The sequence below is a fragment of the Taudactylus pleione genome, unplaced genomic scaffold, assembly GCF_031769625.1.
Source record: "Taudactylus pleione unplaced genomic scaffold, aTauple2 ptg000344l, whole genome shotgun sequence".
Classification (NCBI taxonomy): domain Eukaryota; kingdom Metazoa; phylum Chordata; class Amphibia; order Anura; family Myobatrachidae; genus Taudactylus; species Taudactylus pleione.
The window spans coordinates 713581-729860 of record NW_028284745.1 but is presented as its reverse complement, the minus strand read 5'-3'; the positions used below and the strand labels follow the sequence as shown (position 1 = coordinate 729860).

Sequence of the window (16280 nt, the reverse complement as noted above, 5' to 3'; positions counted from 1 at the left end):
GATTCCTACTACTACACAGCAAATAGCTCAGACATCCTCAGAGCCCGCTGCAGGTACCGCTGATTCTTTTATAACTTATGGGGAAGTGGTCCAAGCAGTTAAAGAAGCTATGGGACCTATGCTTCAGGAACAGGCAGATCTATTTCAGCAGACAATGTCTGCCTTAAAGGGCCAGATGCAGCAGATCTCTCAAAGAGTCTCTGAAACTGAAAACATGTCTGGATCTAATTTCCACGAACTTACCACTTTGAAAGCTGAATTTTAGTACATTACATAAATCTCACCAGCAACTACTTTCTAAAGTCGACGACCTTGAGAACAGGTCACGTCGGAACAGTTTAAGAGTCGTAGGTCTCCCGGAGACCATTAAAGGGACAAACCTTGTTAAATTTTCATCTACACAACTCCCCGGCACTCTCAGACGTTGCTGAGATCTGTCAGGATATTATTGTGGAGAGAGCGCATCGTCTGGGCCTGCAAAGAAACACTCCAGACAGGCGACCCCGAGTCGTCATATTCCGTTGCCTGAATTATGTCCATAAAGATATTATATATGGTCAGCATCCCGCAAATGTCGTAACCTCACATGGGAAGGTCACCGCCTATTTATATTCCAAGACTTTTCTACAGAAGTCACCAAGGCTAGGAAGGAATTTTCCCCTATCTGCCAAAATTTATTCCAGCATGGTCGTCGCTTTGCTTTATTATTCCCAGCGCGTCGGAGATTATACGACGGCGACACATATATAGATTTCACCACCGCAGCAGATGCTGAAGCTTATACTCGGGAGTTATTTGAATCCGAAAAAGACTCCGCACTGTCTTCTCCTGCTTCTCCCACGAGGGTCTGAGCCTAATGTGTTCTACTGACATTGTTGTTTACTTCACTACCTTGTGTCACCCCCTTGATAATGGCTAATACATTCACTTATGATACACCTTGTTTTACAAAAGTGAAAATATTCTATGCTGAAGGTTATATCACTATTGTTGTGCTGGGTCTGGTTAGGAGTTCACTGGCCAGGACTCTTTATTATTGGCGCCTATCCACCTGCGCCAACCGGAAGTCTCAATCTTGATAACGGAACAGCCTGTTTGTAATTACAAGTATTCATCAGCGCTCTTTACAACGGCTGTGTTACTATTGCCCCATTGTATGTCTTTTCCCTACTGTGTCCACCCCCCCCCTCCCCCTGTCCAGGTATATATTTATTTTTCTTTTCGCCATGTCCTTACGATAGGTTTGATATTTTGGCTCATTGGAATTATAGCACATATCCTCTTAGCATCGTTTTAAATTAACGTTATGTCACAAATAAGATTTGGCACTTGGAATGTGGGAGGATCCCACTCCCCAATTAAGCGTGAAAAAATTCTACTATATTTAGATAAATTACATCTAGATTTGGTGTGTTTACAGTAGACGCATCTAATTGCGACGGAGGTTGCTAAACTTAATATGATGGGATGGAGAGTGTTGGCGTCATCACCATACAACTCCAAATCTAGAGGGGTGGCGGTGATGGTCAGACATGATCTACCTGTTACAGTCCTTGGGACTGAGACAGATCCTGAGGGTCGCTATGCCATCCTGGAAACTTCCATTCATGATGTGCCTTATGTGATTTGTACTATTTATGCACCTAACCGCTATGACAAGAGATTTCTACAATCTGTTCTTTCAAAACTATACTCTATATGTAATGAGAACGTAATTTTATGTGGAGATTTTAATTTAATAGTATCAAAGGAGATGGATTGTCAACACCCATCCCGTCGATCTGCACATATGCCCAGATACGGTATACCGTATGTCACGCAACAACTGCAGCTCATCGATGTTTGGAGAGCCAAGCATCCCACTGAAAAAGATTACTCCTGCTTGTCGGCTGCCCATGGCTCATTATCCCGGCTGGACTATATTTTGATGTCCGACTCCATATTTTTGAAATCACTTGATAGTTGTATCGAACCAATATGTCTCTCAGATCACGCGTTGGTCTGGGTTGATCTTGCAGTCAATGTAGATAAGGGTTCATTTCGCCGATTGCGCTTTCCGTCCAGCCTAATGTCCTCACTGAAATTTCGTAAAAAAATTGAGTCCTCGTGGCAAAACTACAAGCAAGATAATCAAACACATGAGCAACCTCTTCTTCTGGCAGACCTCAAAGACAGTAATCAGAGGGGAATTGATTTCATATGTCAGTTATAATAGAAAAAGACTTTTGAAAACTTTTAAATCTGCACAACAAGCACTTACAGATTCCTTTTCGAAATTTAAAACTTCTCCTACTCCCGCACATAAACAATTGTATTTGGGCTGTAAAACCCATTTTAATGCTATCCTAACTGACATGGGAGATCGGCATACATTCCAAAGAGGGTTTCAATTTTACAAGCGCGGCAATAGGATCGGTCGTCTCTTATCCAATCTTTTAAAGGGCCCACGGCCGTCCACTCTGGTTAAAAGACTCCGCACATCCACCAGCTCTTACACTTCCTCTAGTAAACAAATAGTTGAAGAATTTCGTTCTTTTTATACCAAACTATATGCTGCGTCCCCCCCTGACGAATCAAACAGAGATTTGTTCTGGTCTACTATTACCCCTCCTCAACTGCCTTCCGACTTGGCTGCTTCCGTAACCGCCCCGATCTCTACATGAGAGGTACAAAAAATTATACAAGGTATGAGTTTGGGTAAAGCCCCTGGCCCTGACGGGCTTACCGGGGAATTTTATAAGTTTCTTTCCCCCAAAATTAGATACATTAACATTGTATATAATCACATTTTAAGTACTAAGACCTTACCATCTTACTTCAACTCCGCAATCCTAAAAGTCCTACCCAAACCAGGCAAAGACCTGGAATGCTCTGGCTCATATAGGCCTATTTCTCTTCTAAATAATGACTACAAAATATTATTAAAAATATTGGCCGAGCGATTGAAAGTAGTACTTCCCCGGCTGGTTCATGAAGATCAGACTGGGTTTATATGGGGACGTCACTCGATGGCCAATATACGTAGAATACTGGAAGCGTCCAATTGGGTACAGTCCATACCTGCCGACATTCTGGCTGCTCCTTCCGGGAGGGAGCAGCCAGATCGGCAGGACGGGGTGGGCCTGGCCGAGACAAGGGGGAGTGGCCGGCCGGGTGACGTCACTTGTGGGCGTGACGTGGCGGAGTCACGCGATCGCGTCAGTTTGGCCCTGCCTCCGCTACACAATGCCGATAAAATAGGCATTGTGCAGCAGGGGGTGGGGCCAAAATGACGATAATCGCGTCACCCCCCCCCCACCCCTGCTGCGGGGGTTACAGGGGTTATAGCGGGGGGGATAGGAGGGGTGAGCGGCAGCCGGGAGAATTGCTTGCCTTCCCAGGAGGTCGGGAGCGGCACGCGATTTTCGGGAGGCTCCCGACCAAATCGGGAGGGTAGGCAAGTATGGTACAGTCATTAAGAACCAGGGATTTACATACTATTTTATCGTTTGATGCCGAAAAGGCCTTCGACCTGGTGTCTTGGGACCATTTGTTTTTCACACTCCATAAATTTGGATTCCAGTCAGATTTTATCATGCTCCTTACCTCACTGTATACTCACTCATCCTCACAGATTGTCTGTAATGGCTATGCCTCAGATCCCTTCCCTATATGTAAGGGTACCAGACAGGGCTGCCCCCTGTCACCACTCCTGTTTGCACTCGCTTTGAAACCGCAGGCTATGGCACTCCGCGCTTCCACGGTGTTTCGGGGAATCCGGGTTGGCGCAGTGGACCTAAAAGTAGCATTATTTGCTGATGATATGCTTTTATTTATGTCCGACCCGGCTTCTTCGATGCCGGAGGTGATGCGACTCATGGATTTATTTGGATCTTTTGCGGGTTACAGGGTGAATGTAGCCAAGTCGGAATACTTACCACTTTCTGCTGCCCCAGAGGACTTTCACTCCATCCCCATATTTTAAAATTTTCGTTGAGCACGCCCAACCTTGAAATATTTGGGGATACATATTCCTTTTGATCCTGGGAAACTATACTCAGTGAATTACACCCCATTACTCCGATCAATATCAAAATTACTAACAGATTGGTTATCCTTACCTTTGTCCTTACTGGGACGTATTGCCGTTTTGAAGAGTGGTATATTCCCCAAAATTTCATACCCTATGCAGATGTTGCCGATCTCCCTCACCAAAACAGATCTATATGCACTCCAAAAAATTTTCACCAAATTTATTTGGAACCGCGGAAAATCAAGGATTACCTTGACTAGACTTAGTTTACCCCGAAAAGAGGGGGGGATTGGGGGTCCCTGATCTAAAGATTTTTTTTCTTTATCCGTTGCCTTCAGATATATTTCAGACTGGTTACTGAATCGTTCTGTTTATACCTCCCTGGTTGTGGAGAGAGAGTTATATAAACCATACTCCCTGAGTGCTCTTCTCCACACCCCCAGAAAATCCATTCCCCAACAAATTATAGCAAACCCCCTGTTTAATAGCACCTATCTAGCCTGGATAGGGATTAACCGCAGACCGAAAAGGGATTGGCATTTCACCCCATTTATCTCTATCTGTGGTAATCCACTATTTCTCCCTGCTATGACCAATAGGGGTTTTGCAGAATGGAAGAGGAAGGGGATTCTAATAATCAATGATGTATTCTAACCGGGGGGTAACATACTTCCATTTATCAATATCAGAAATACCTTTAACGTCTCGAACAACTGTTTTTATATGTATCTCCAATTGCGACACTATATTTCTGGTCTACCTAAAGCCTATTTAACTTCAGATGGATCTGACCCACTAGTTTCACTTTTATCTCTATTAAAATTCCGTACTTATCATACTAAACTATTAACTGACATGCTGAATAAGTCTGATTCCCACCATGCCTGGAACTCCTTACATAGTAGTTGGTCCAAGGATATTCCATCTCTCCCGGAACCTAACCGCTTTCTATTACATTTTGACTCTACAATGAAGCACTTTGGAACAAAACAATTGTATTTATTAATAAAAAAATTTTCCTTACATTTACGCCCAGACCCTTCAGCGGTCTTATGTCTTATATATACCAATTGGGAACTGGGGCCACATAAAAGATCCATTATTCCTTTACTTACTATTATTTTAACTACGGCCAAAAAAGTTATTTTAAAACAATGGACCAGTAAGACCCCGCCCTTTATCTCTGAGGTACAACGGTTACTACTTAAAAATGTATATTTTGATAGGAGGGCTTCTTTTCCGGATGTCGAGAAGGGAGTAGTGCAATTTTACAGGAGATGGGGTCCTTACATTGATTATTTGCCACCACAGACCCAAACCCAAATATTACAGGTATTTGAAAATACAAATTGGTATTTGCTGAGACAGTTGTTTTAAATATAGAGGGTATGATTGTATCATATTACACTATAAGTGAATAATATATATACTATTAGTATATTTGTGATGATATGCGGGTATGACTGACACAAACAGAAAAATAGGAGCCTAATTATATACGGATAGAGAAATTGAGAGGTTCGACATACTACTTCTTTTTGAGAATCTTTCCTATGTCCCTCCCACCCTACCTATCGTGTTCTCCCCACATGTATGTTTCACTTGTGTGTCCTGCCCCCCCCCTTTTTTTAAAAATAACTGTACTTATTGAAATGGTGTACAAAAGAGAAAAGATGGAAATGTCTGTTAATCTGGTTTCATTCATGTAGGTAGCGATTCCTTATCTTTCCCTTTTTTTTTTTCTTCTTTTGAATTTTTTTTTTTTTTTTTTGCAAATTGCACGAATGGGGAAAAAATCCAGAGCAGGCCTCTGAGTACAGATATTCATATTTTTTTTCAACCTAGTATTAAGACCCCTATGTGCATCATCACTTCAGATATCGTTACTGCTGTATAGTAAGTTAATTGTCTGACTATATATATTTTATATTCTGGTCATAATTTCCATATATGTCGAGTTGTTACCATAATATCTATTTGTACTTAACACAAATCATCTGTCTTTTGTATGTAACTATTATAAAATTTCAATAAAAAGGATTTAACAAAAAAAAAAAAAGTGAGTTTAGCTGAGAGTGAGATGGCCGATGGTGAAGCAGATCGAGATATCTCCTCCGAGTTTCAAATTTTTAATGAGATTTCTCACCCGAGTTTGCAGTGTCTTCTCTCTGCCTAACTCTCCTAAACAAGAAGCCTGCACAGATCAGTGAGATATGTGAAGGCTGGTTGTGTTTGTGTTTATACCTGTAAAAAAAAAAAAAAATGACGAACGGGGTGATAATGCTTTGGCCGGGGATACACGGTGATAGGGTCTACTGGCTGTGGCATTTCATTATACCACGGTCGGATTTGATTCCGGTGCAGCGTTTAAAAATAGGTTGTATCTTTTTCATGAGAAGTACTTCCGAGTTTGACCGATGGGGAGTTTGTTCGAGTTTGCAATGTTACCCGAGTTTTCAGTGCAAAGAGAGAAATCTCACCTGAGTTTGTGTTTTAGTAAATTTGCGAGTTGAAAAGAATACTTAAACTCACCCGAGATTGCAATCTCCATCAAACTCGAATCTTAGTAAATGTACCCCTTAGAATCAGATGTTTAGCGGTGAAATATAGACTACAGTAGCCTGTTCACTGAATACTGATCTGCTTCTACAATATCCAGCACTAAATTTTGGATTTATTAATGAACCCCTATTGTAAGCAGCACTTTCCATTACTGCAGAGTTGTTAGGCTTTTTTTTTTTGTTTCTCCTTCATCCACAGGACACACTGGAGTCAAGACTGTGGAGTATAGACTGGTGCAGAGTGGAGCTGGCACTTTAAGAAATTTAGAAGTGTGACTGGCTCCTACCCCTCTATGCCACTCACCTCTTCAGTTTTTTGAAAAGTGCCTTGAAGGGAGCCGGTCCCTGGGCACTCTCCTAAGAATTTTTTTATTTTTTTTATTTTACATTAATTCAACATGCAGACAGTTCGCCCCTGTCTGCCTGCAATGGGGGAGTCGCCGGAGGGACCCGCCGTCGCTTCTTGAAGCGTGCGCCCAGGTCTTCGACCTTTCACTACTCAGCCATTTAGGCTGTGTTATATTAGGGGACCCACCGCAGCTGCGTGCGGTTGGCTCCGGGTCCCCCATGGTCCACAGCTCATCGGCGGCATGGCGCGTAAGTAGTCCCAGCCTTCCCCGCTAGCAGGGGAAGCACTGGGTTTCCACAAGACGAGGGTAATAGGAGCCGGCTCTATGGAAAGTTTGGTTAAGATGGTGGGTTCTGGTTCACAGGTTCAGATGACGCAACCACATCCTCCGACCAGTAAGAGAGCTGTACCAGCGATTCTGTAGTCGGATGAGTCGAAAGATGACAGAGTGTCTCTGGTAGATAAGGAACTTCTTCGGGATTCAGATGAAGAGATACTTCCGGAAGAGGACCCCCAGGAATAGGAGAGTCCTCAAGGACTAGAAGCTCTCATTTTAGCAGTACTCCAGGTACTTAAGGTTTTGGATGAGGAGTCTCGACTCCGACATCCCTTTTCACTAAACAACAAAGATCAGCTATCACATTTCCTATTTCACAGGAACTTGAGGATCAGATGGCGGTGGCGTGGAAACATCCGGGAAAAAAATTCCATATTTCTAAACGTTTTCTCTCATCCTATCCTTTTCCTACAGACAATAGAACTCAATGGGAATCTCCTCCTCCGGTGGACTCATCGGCATCCCGTCTCTCCAAGAAAACTACTCTCCCAGTTCCGGGGGTCGTTTCATTGAAAGAGCCTGCTGACCGCAAGTTGGAAACAACTTTAAAATCCATATATACCGTAGCTGGGGTTCTCCTTCGCCCGGCCTTGGTAGGATCCTGGGTTAATAAGGCTAGTGAACGATGGGCTGAAGAGTTAGCAAGCAGTTTGCGTTCAGGAACGTCAAGATTAGAACTCCTTCCCTTAGCGGAGCATATTAGAGAATCAGCTATCTATCTTGGTGAGAATTCCAGACATGTAGGCGTACTTGGATCCCGGATTTCAGCTTCAGCAATAGCGGCTTGCAGAGCTCTCTGGCTTCGCTCCTGGCAAGCTGATGGAGTCCACATGCACCACTTGGTGCGGCTGTCTCCAGAGACGCGGATTTTCCTTCTTTAGTGGATAAAATCCAACCATTTCCTGGTCAGGAAGCGTTTCGGTCTGTGGGACTGGGTTATTCTGACGATGGACGCCAGTCTCAGAGGCTGGGGAGCAGTGGTTCTGGATCATCATTACCAGGGCCGGTGGTCGGGTCATGATGCTCTTCCGATAAATGTTCTGGAACCCAGGGCAGTTTTCAACGCCCTTCGAAACTCCTTTCCTCTCCTGCGGGGGCTGGCCATTCGAGTACAGTCAGACAATACAACCACGGTGGCTTACGTAAATCGACAGGGAGAAACTAGATTTCGGGGAGCCATGAGGGAAGTATCCCGGATCCTCCGTTGTGCAGAAAGTCAGCGGTCTTCATTCCAGGTGTCAAAAACTGGGAAGCGGACTATGTAAGTCACCAGGATCTTCACCCAGGCGAATGGGCTTTTCATCCTCAGGTTTTCCAGGACCTACTTCAGGCGTCCAGACAAAACCATCAACTCCCTCTTTATTGCATTGGCGGTGGATGTGTTGACCGCTCCGTGGTAGTTCCAGTTTATCGGTTTCCACCTTTTTCCCTTCTACCTCGAGTGCTCAAATGCATCAAGCAGGAGAAGGTCAGGGTCATTCTGATAGCTCCAAACTGGCCTCGCAGGGCCTGGTTCCCAGACCTAAAAATGCTTCTAGAGGTGGTTACTTGGCCGCTGCCTCTTAGTCCAGACCTCATTCAACAAGGTCCTTGTCTATACTCTGCCTTACACAGACTGCGTTTGACAGGGTGGCTGTTGAAACCGCAATCTTGAAACGGATGGGTATTCCACGAGCAGTTATCCCTACTATGATCCGGGCTCGGAAGCCTGTGACCTTGACCCGCTATTACCGTATTTGGACGGTCTATGTGGCATGGTGTGAAAATCAGGGGTTTCATACCTCGTCTTTTCATTTGGGTCGTCTTTTGGGTTTAATTCAGTCAGGCCTGGATGCGGGCCTTCGCTTGGGATCATTGAAGGTTTCGGCTCACTTTGTTTTTTTTTCCCATGCAAGTTGGCGTTGTTTTCCCCCGAGGTTCAGACCTTTTTGCAAGGAGTCCTTCTTATTCAACCACCCTTTGTTCCTCCGGCACCTTGGGATCTTAACTTAGGCCCTCATTCAGAGCCGCTCGTTAGCGGCAGTACGCTCGTTCCGAGCGATGTTTGCACATCTGCGCATGCGTACGCTTTTTAGTACGCATGCGCGAACCAGTCAGTGCGGCCGAAAATCCTTTGTACGCTATATAGCGAGTGCCTGCTATTTTGAGTGACAGAATGAGGCGTATGTGGGTGGTAACAGGGGAAGGTGCTTGAAAATGGGGAGTGGAGATCCGAACGCAGGCGTGCTTAAAGGTCAAAACGGGCGTTTTATGGGTGTGTATATTTAAAACAGCAGCGTCATTGACCACGTCACTGGGTTATTTTATAGTCAGAACTGCACGCAAATTTGTGGTAGCAAACACCAACCACAAGAATAGCGAGCAGTTCATACGCTGGTCGATGTACTCGATTAATCTAATAAATAGCGGACATGACGTAGGATGCGTGCGGCCAGGGGGCGTTTTTAACAAATAAACGAGCGTATGTTTTGCTCGTTCGTTCAGACTTAGAGGTGTGAACAGACTGCAATGTGCGTACGGATCATTTGAATAGCTACCCCTTGTTTTTAAACGAACGACCGCAAATAGCGTCCGGCTCTGAATGAGGGCCTTAGTTCTTTCTTTCCTTCAGTCTTCTGTATTCGAACCTTTGGAGACTGTTGATTTAAAATATCTTTCTTGGGAGATGGTTCTGTTGCTGGCCTTGGCATTAGCCAGGAGAGTCTCGGAGCTTGGAGCTCTGTCATGCCACTCTCTTTATCTTATTTTTTTCATGCGGATCGGGCTGTCCTCCGTACTCGCCCTGCCTTCTTACCTAAGGTGGTTTCTTCGGAACCAGTCTATTGTGGTTCCGGTGTTGCAGGAGGACCTTCCGTCCTCTAGTTTTTTGGATGTGGTGAGTGTGTGGCGTATTTATGTCGACCAGACTGCTTAATTGCGTAAGACCCATTTCCTTGTTTGTTCTGTATGAAGCAGCTAAAGGAGGGTGGCCTGCTTCTAAACAGGTTCTGGCATGTTGGATTGGTCAGGCTTATTTAAGCAGCATCTCTGTCTCCTGCTTCAATTTCAGTGCATTCTACGCGCTCTGTTGGGTCGTCTTGGGTGGCCGCAGAGCCGCTACTTGGTCAGGGACTCGTACATTTGTTCGCTTCTACTGGTTTGACACTTTTGCGGCTTCTGATGCTCAATTTGGCCGTTCAGTTTTGCAGGTGTCTCATCGATCTCCCTCCCATCTGGGTGGCTTTGGGACGTCCCCGCAGTCTTGGCTTTAGTGTCCCCTTGGATGAAGGAGAAAACCAGATTTTTGGACTCACCGTTAAATCTGTTTCTTTGATTCCACAGGGGGCACTGGACGCCCTCTCTGCGGTGCTATTATGTTGTTTTGGTTGTGTGACTGCTGTGTTCTTGCAGTTTGTTACTGTTATTACTTTTTCTTCTGCTTGTTCAAATTTTTCCTCCTTCTCTAGAAGTTCTCCCTCTCCGTCTCCTCTCTGCTCTTTTCTATAACTACGAGGGACATAGAGGGGGAGGAGCCAGTCACACGTCTAAATTTCTTAAAGTGCCGGCTCCACTCTGCACCCGTCTTTACCCCACAGTCTTCACTCCAGTGTCCCCTGTGGAATCAGAGAAACCGATTTAACGGTGATTACCAAAATCCTGTTTTTTTATTTTTTTCTAGAGAATCCCCCCCATCAAAAAATGTTAATATTTTGGGTGGATTTCACCAAACATTGATAAAATATATGTATAAATGTGTCCTCATACAGCCATACGCCATGCAGCGCTAGATGCCTGGCGCGAGAGTGAGCTGCCAGGTCCTGCACCAGGCGTTTGTTTTGCATCTTTTTTTTTGCCGAAATTGCGTCTTAGTCACAATGCGATGCAACTAGGGCGCGCCAGGAGACGGCACTGATTCATTTGATATGCGACACTCGTACATCTGTGCGCGACTGAGTCTGCATACAAAGCACAAGGGAACGTAGGGGAAAAAAACCCGCGGCTGCTTCATATATAACTTCAGACACTCGGTCGCACACAGATATATAGAAATGTTGCATGACCAATTAATCAGCGCAGTCTCCTGCTGCGTCCTAATTACATCACATTGCAACTAATACGCGCTTTTGGCATAAAAGACACCTGGCGCTAATAGAGTGGGGCTGTTTGGCGAGACTGCGGCGATGATGTTGGAGGATACATCTGTACCTGGCACATGGTGGTCCCCCAATCTGGAGGACCCCTTAAGATCCCAATGGTCCAGTGCTGCGTCCTTTTTCTATACGATTGCTTTTCCGGTTCAAATGGGGGAGAGGAGTGTTTTTGTCGTTCTCCTTTACTGTCCCCTTCCGGGGTCCTGGTGGTAGAGGGGTCTTCTTTTTGTGTAAGCCTGCTCTAGTGGGAGAGGAGCGTAGAGTTGGCCCACCACATAGGGGGAGCACTCCATCCCAGCTAAGTCTATTTTTATCACAGCTTTTTGAACGGCTTCCAAAAATAAGCTTCATGTTTTGGGTGACCTTTTATTATTAAAGAAAATCCGTTTCCGCCAAATAGAAGATTATTAACCCTAGCGTATACGCGTGTCCTTGCGATAAGGAATATATTAAGATCCACTGGGGCAGGGACTGAGGTGAAAAGACTGACCTGTTCTCCGCAAAGCGCTGCGTAATATGTCTGCGCTGTATAAATAGCTGCTAATAAATAATAAACCGCTGACTGAAAGCGATCGGGCATACAGACTTCTGTGTGATCCTGGCAGGAAGAAAAAGGAGGGGGGTTTAACCCCCTATTGTTCCTCAGCACACTGACTAATACTTGCAACAATATATGGAGACTATATAAAGACTATATGGTCATAGAAATTCAGAGATATTGGTTGCATGCATTTGCAAATACATGGGAAGCTGCTAGGCCACGTCACGGCTTCTCTGGCAGGAGTCTGACATCTCATAGGTGCGATTCGTCTGGTGAATAATTTGGTCACTCTACTGTTGGCTTACACCCGGCCGTCCTCACACAGGGCCTGGTTCAGATTTGGGAATAGAGGAATAAGTATCAAGTAACTTTGTACCTGGACAAACCATGTTCCCATGCAAGGGGTGCAAATACATATATTGGGCCTGATTCAGTAGCGATCGCAACTGCGATTACATATTCAATCGGCCTCACAGTGCGCAAAGACTCCACTACGATCGGGACTGCGATCGCAGTGACTACGCAGACCCATCGCAGAGTGACTAACAGGAAGTACCATTTGGGGGGGGGGGGGCTGGTAGGCGAAACGCAGGTTTCTCTGTGCGTTTGAGCGCCGTTGCAGGGGATGCCATACGCAGCCTGAGCACTCATAGCGTGCGTGGTTGTTAGCAATTCGCTAGTAAGGTCAGAGCTTGTGCAAGTGTGCATGAGGCTGCGATGGTACTCCATTGTAACTATTACAGTTGTGTGTAAGGTAAGGTGGGCGTCCTTATGTTAGGCTGTGTATGGCACAATGGTCGCAGACATTAGCATATCTTCGCAGTGAGACTGTGTGCCTAATCGCTATTGTGATCACAGTTGTGATCCGTACTGACTCATGCCCATTGTTTTGCATGCAGGGTAAATACTGGCTGCTTCTGCATGTAGCGCACAAATACTGCACAGCTTTATTTCTATACTGCAATGTAGATCTCCGTCAGGACCCCTCCCTCCCAAATCTAAATCTCTGCACAAATTACATCTGCCCCACTTGCAGTGCAGTATGGTTTTGACCACGATGCACAGTTAAGATGGCCATACACTTGCACGACTTCGGGCCGATTGCCCGATTTTCAATGAGTCGTAAGATGGATCTTGTGAAAATCGTGTATTATTTTTAGTAAGATAAGATCCGATGCGCGCTCCTGCAGCTCCTATACTCGGATCTTATGATCAGATGTGCAGCACATCTTGTCCATCGTATCGTGTGCAGATCGTGCCGTTTATTTTGTTCATGCGATCCATCGTGTGGCAATTAAAGTTATTTCGATTGCTGGTTTTTTTTTTTATGAGCCTGTGAGGCACAGGATCGATCGTACGACAGATCCAAGTGCTAAGAAAAACATCAAACATGCTGCCGGGACTGCCAGGGAGCTCCGGGGAATCATAGGGACATTGTATATGAATCGGATGTTGCCCATCCACTAGAAGACATGAAAACGACTGCACGATTATAATCGTGCAGTCGTTTGTCAGTCTGTGATGAGCCTGCACTGAACCAGCAGTCGTTCAGTGCAGGCTCATCAATCATCTGCAAACATGCTGAACCTGACGTTATCGTCAGCTTGTCCAGCATATATGATCGATGTCTAAATGACTAGCGGGAGCACACATCGCTGGTCGTTTTAGACATTTTTGCAAACGATGTATGGACGATAACGATATCGTTATCGTTCAACTACTCAATTAAATAGTCTAGTGGATGTGTGCCTTTACTCTGTTCCCAACTACGTCCACAGTCCGGCTGACAGTGACACATACCGCAGACGTCACCTGCTTTATAGCCTTCTAACATTCCTGGAAGCCGCGTGTAGAGTCACGCTATGTATAACCATGCACCCCAACTGCCTGGCCGCATCACAGAGAGGAGGGTGAACGGGGGGGCACAGACTGACCTTGTCCAGACCTACTGTATTTACTAGAAGATTAAATCCCTTTCGTGGCCTGTTATAGGCAGACTGTCTGTTATTAGACCTCAGCGCATTATTTTCCCCTCTCAACAGCGAGAGATGTTACATACAGAGAGTCGGTAATGACTCTAAGGTGCAAATTTCTTATTTACGCTTAAAAAGATGATACTTACAAGTTTCAGAAGTGATATTATTATATTTAACGCGTTAGGTTGAAGTTACTTGTTGTAAAGTTGTTCTATTGGGGCGATTCAGTAGAAGGACATTGAAGTCAGCTTGCCGCGTCCTGAAATGGCTGATAACAGAGAACATTAGCTTACATTCTACTGTACAACAGATATTTAACGTTTTATTGTATTTATATCTCGATCTGATGTGATACTTTTCCTATGTACTTACTATTGGTGATATTTTATTTATAGGACAGATTGTGGTTTAGGTTTAGCGTTTCTTTACAGCCTGGTCTTATTATTATTATTATTATTATCGTTTATTTATATGGCGCCACAAGTGTTCCGCAGCGCCTTACAAGGTACATATCCAAAAAGTGACTTACAGTAAAATACAATACAATGAAGGACAAGGACATGGATAATATACATTGATACATAGGTGGCCATAACACCCACATAAGCAGCAAAGCATAGGCACCAAGTGTTAGGTGTCCTAGTGGTGAGTAAGAGGTAGATGAACATAAAGTAAGGAGAAGCACAAGAGGGTAGAGGGCCCTGCTCGCAAGAGCTTACATTCTCAAGGGGAGGGGCAGACAGATGGGTGTGATACAGTTGGGGAAGACAGGGAGGAGGGCTATCTTCGTGCTAGAAAACGTAGCATCCATCCGGGCGGGATCACATGTTCTGATTGGTCATTTACCAAAAGGAAGACCTACAACTTTGAACACATTTAGCGTTTTGGTTTGTGCGGATCCCTCTTTGTCCCTGACAGCGCACCTTGGTTTGCGGAGCAAGGTGCAGGCACTGCGCAGCATTTCGTAAAGGCGGAGGGTTTGGGTTAGCACAGTATGGATGAGGTGCCCAGGTGCGCCTTGCCTGCAGGACCCTTGCACCTCTCCAAACTTCTTGTTCCCCACTGTAGCAAACAATGTAATAGTCTGTGGTCTTTCATGGTGCATTACAGTCTGGGTGTATTTATAGCAATGAGAGCGTGCAGTCTGGGGTACCGCAATATCTACTGGCTTTCTCCATGTAAGAACCTGGACAAATGGCTAAAATTCCCATGAGCCCACCCTCTCCTCATCCAAAATAGGGTGGCGATTGGTACAGCTATATAATCGGTTTGCAAAGCTGGGGGGGGGGGGGTCTTATAGATCTAGCTTCCAGACAGCCCTTATTGTCTTGTTAGATATATTCAGTGTGTGTATCCTGCAGGAGAGCAAACCAGCCAGTCAGCTCCTAACTGTGATGTCACAGGCTGTGCTTTAAAAATGACAGGAACTGGTTGGTTGGTACTTTATCTCCGTCAACTTTATCTCCGTCCAAGGCTTATTAAATAGACCTCAAAGTACCTACCAATCAGCTCCTAACTGTCATTTTTCAAACACTGCCTGTAACATGACAGGTTAGTTAGACAGGAGCTGATTGGTTGGTACTTTATCTCTTTCCACATTCTCTCTCTCTCTGTGCGCAATACACTATTAATGGGAAGTGGGATCCATATTTATTATTATTAATTTATTTATTCTGTATAACGTTCTCCTGTGGTGTATTTTGTATCAATTAAAAGGGTGATGGGTGTGGCAGCACGGTGGCGCAATGGTTAGCATTGCTGCCTCGCTGCACTGAGGTCTTGGTTTGACTCCCATCAGGGAGTTTGTATGTTTTCCACGTGTGTGTGTGTGTGTGCGCGCGCTCGCGGGTTACCACCAACACTGTGTTTGTGCGTGCGCAGGTTACCTAAAACACTCCAAAGACATACTGGTGCGTGCAATTTAGATTGTAAGCTCTACTGGAGCAGGGACTGAAATACTGTCTGTAAAGCGCTGCATAATATGTCTGCACTATATAAATAACTGTTGATTATTTATTTATTATCACTGGAATCTCAGCTCCTGATTGTTCAACAGGGTAAATGACCAAGAGATATTACCACTACTACATGCCGCAGTTTTAGCCCGGTGAGGCGTTTCCGCACTGGGGTACCAAGCCGTCATTGACTAAATTGGACGCGAAGAGCCGTTCACTTAAGATGTCGCAGGTGGCTGCATAAAAATATCTAATTTATGGTGACAGACGTCCTCAGTCCCATCTGATTGTCCCCATTTTTTTTTGGGTCGGTATGGCACTCACATTTGTGGCTACACGTACATAAATCTCCCCGGCAGCTCAGTGGTTAGCATTGCTTCTTCACGACACTGGGGTCATGAGTTTGTTTATGACCAGGG

At 45.0% G+C, this 16280-nt stretch overlaps 1 protein-coding gene across 3 annotated transcripts in view; it reads left to right on the top strand.

The window, feature by feature from the left end:
* The window catches only part of GDPD5 (glycerophosphodiester phosphodiesterase domain containing 5), a 245371-nt gene that overhangs the window by 153440 nt on the left and 75651 nt on the right, over nt 1-16280 (top strand). The window lies entirely within an intron of this gene.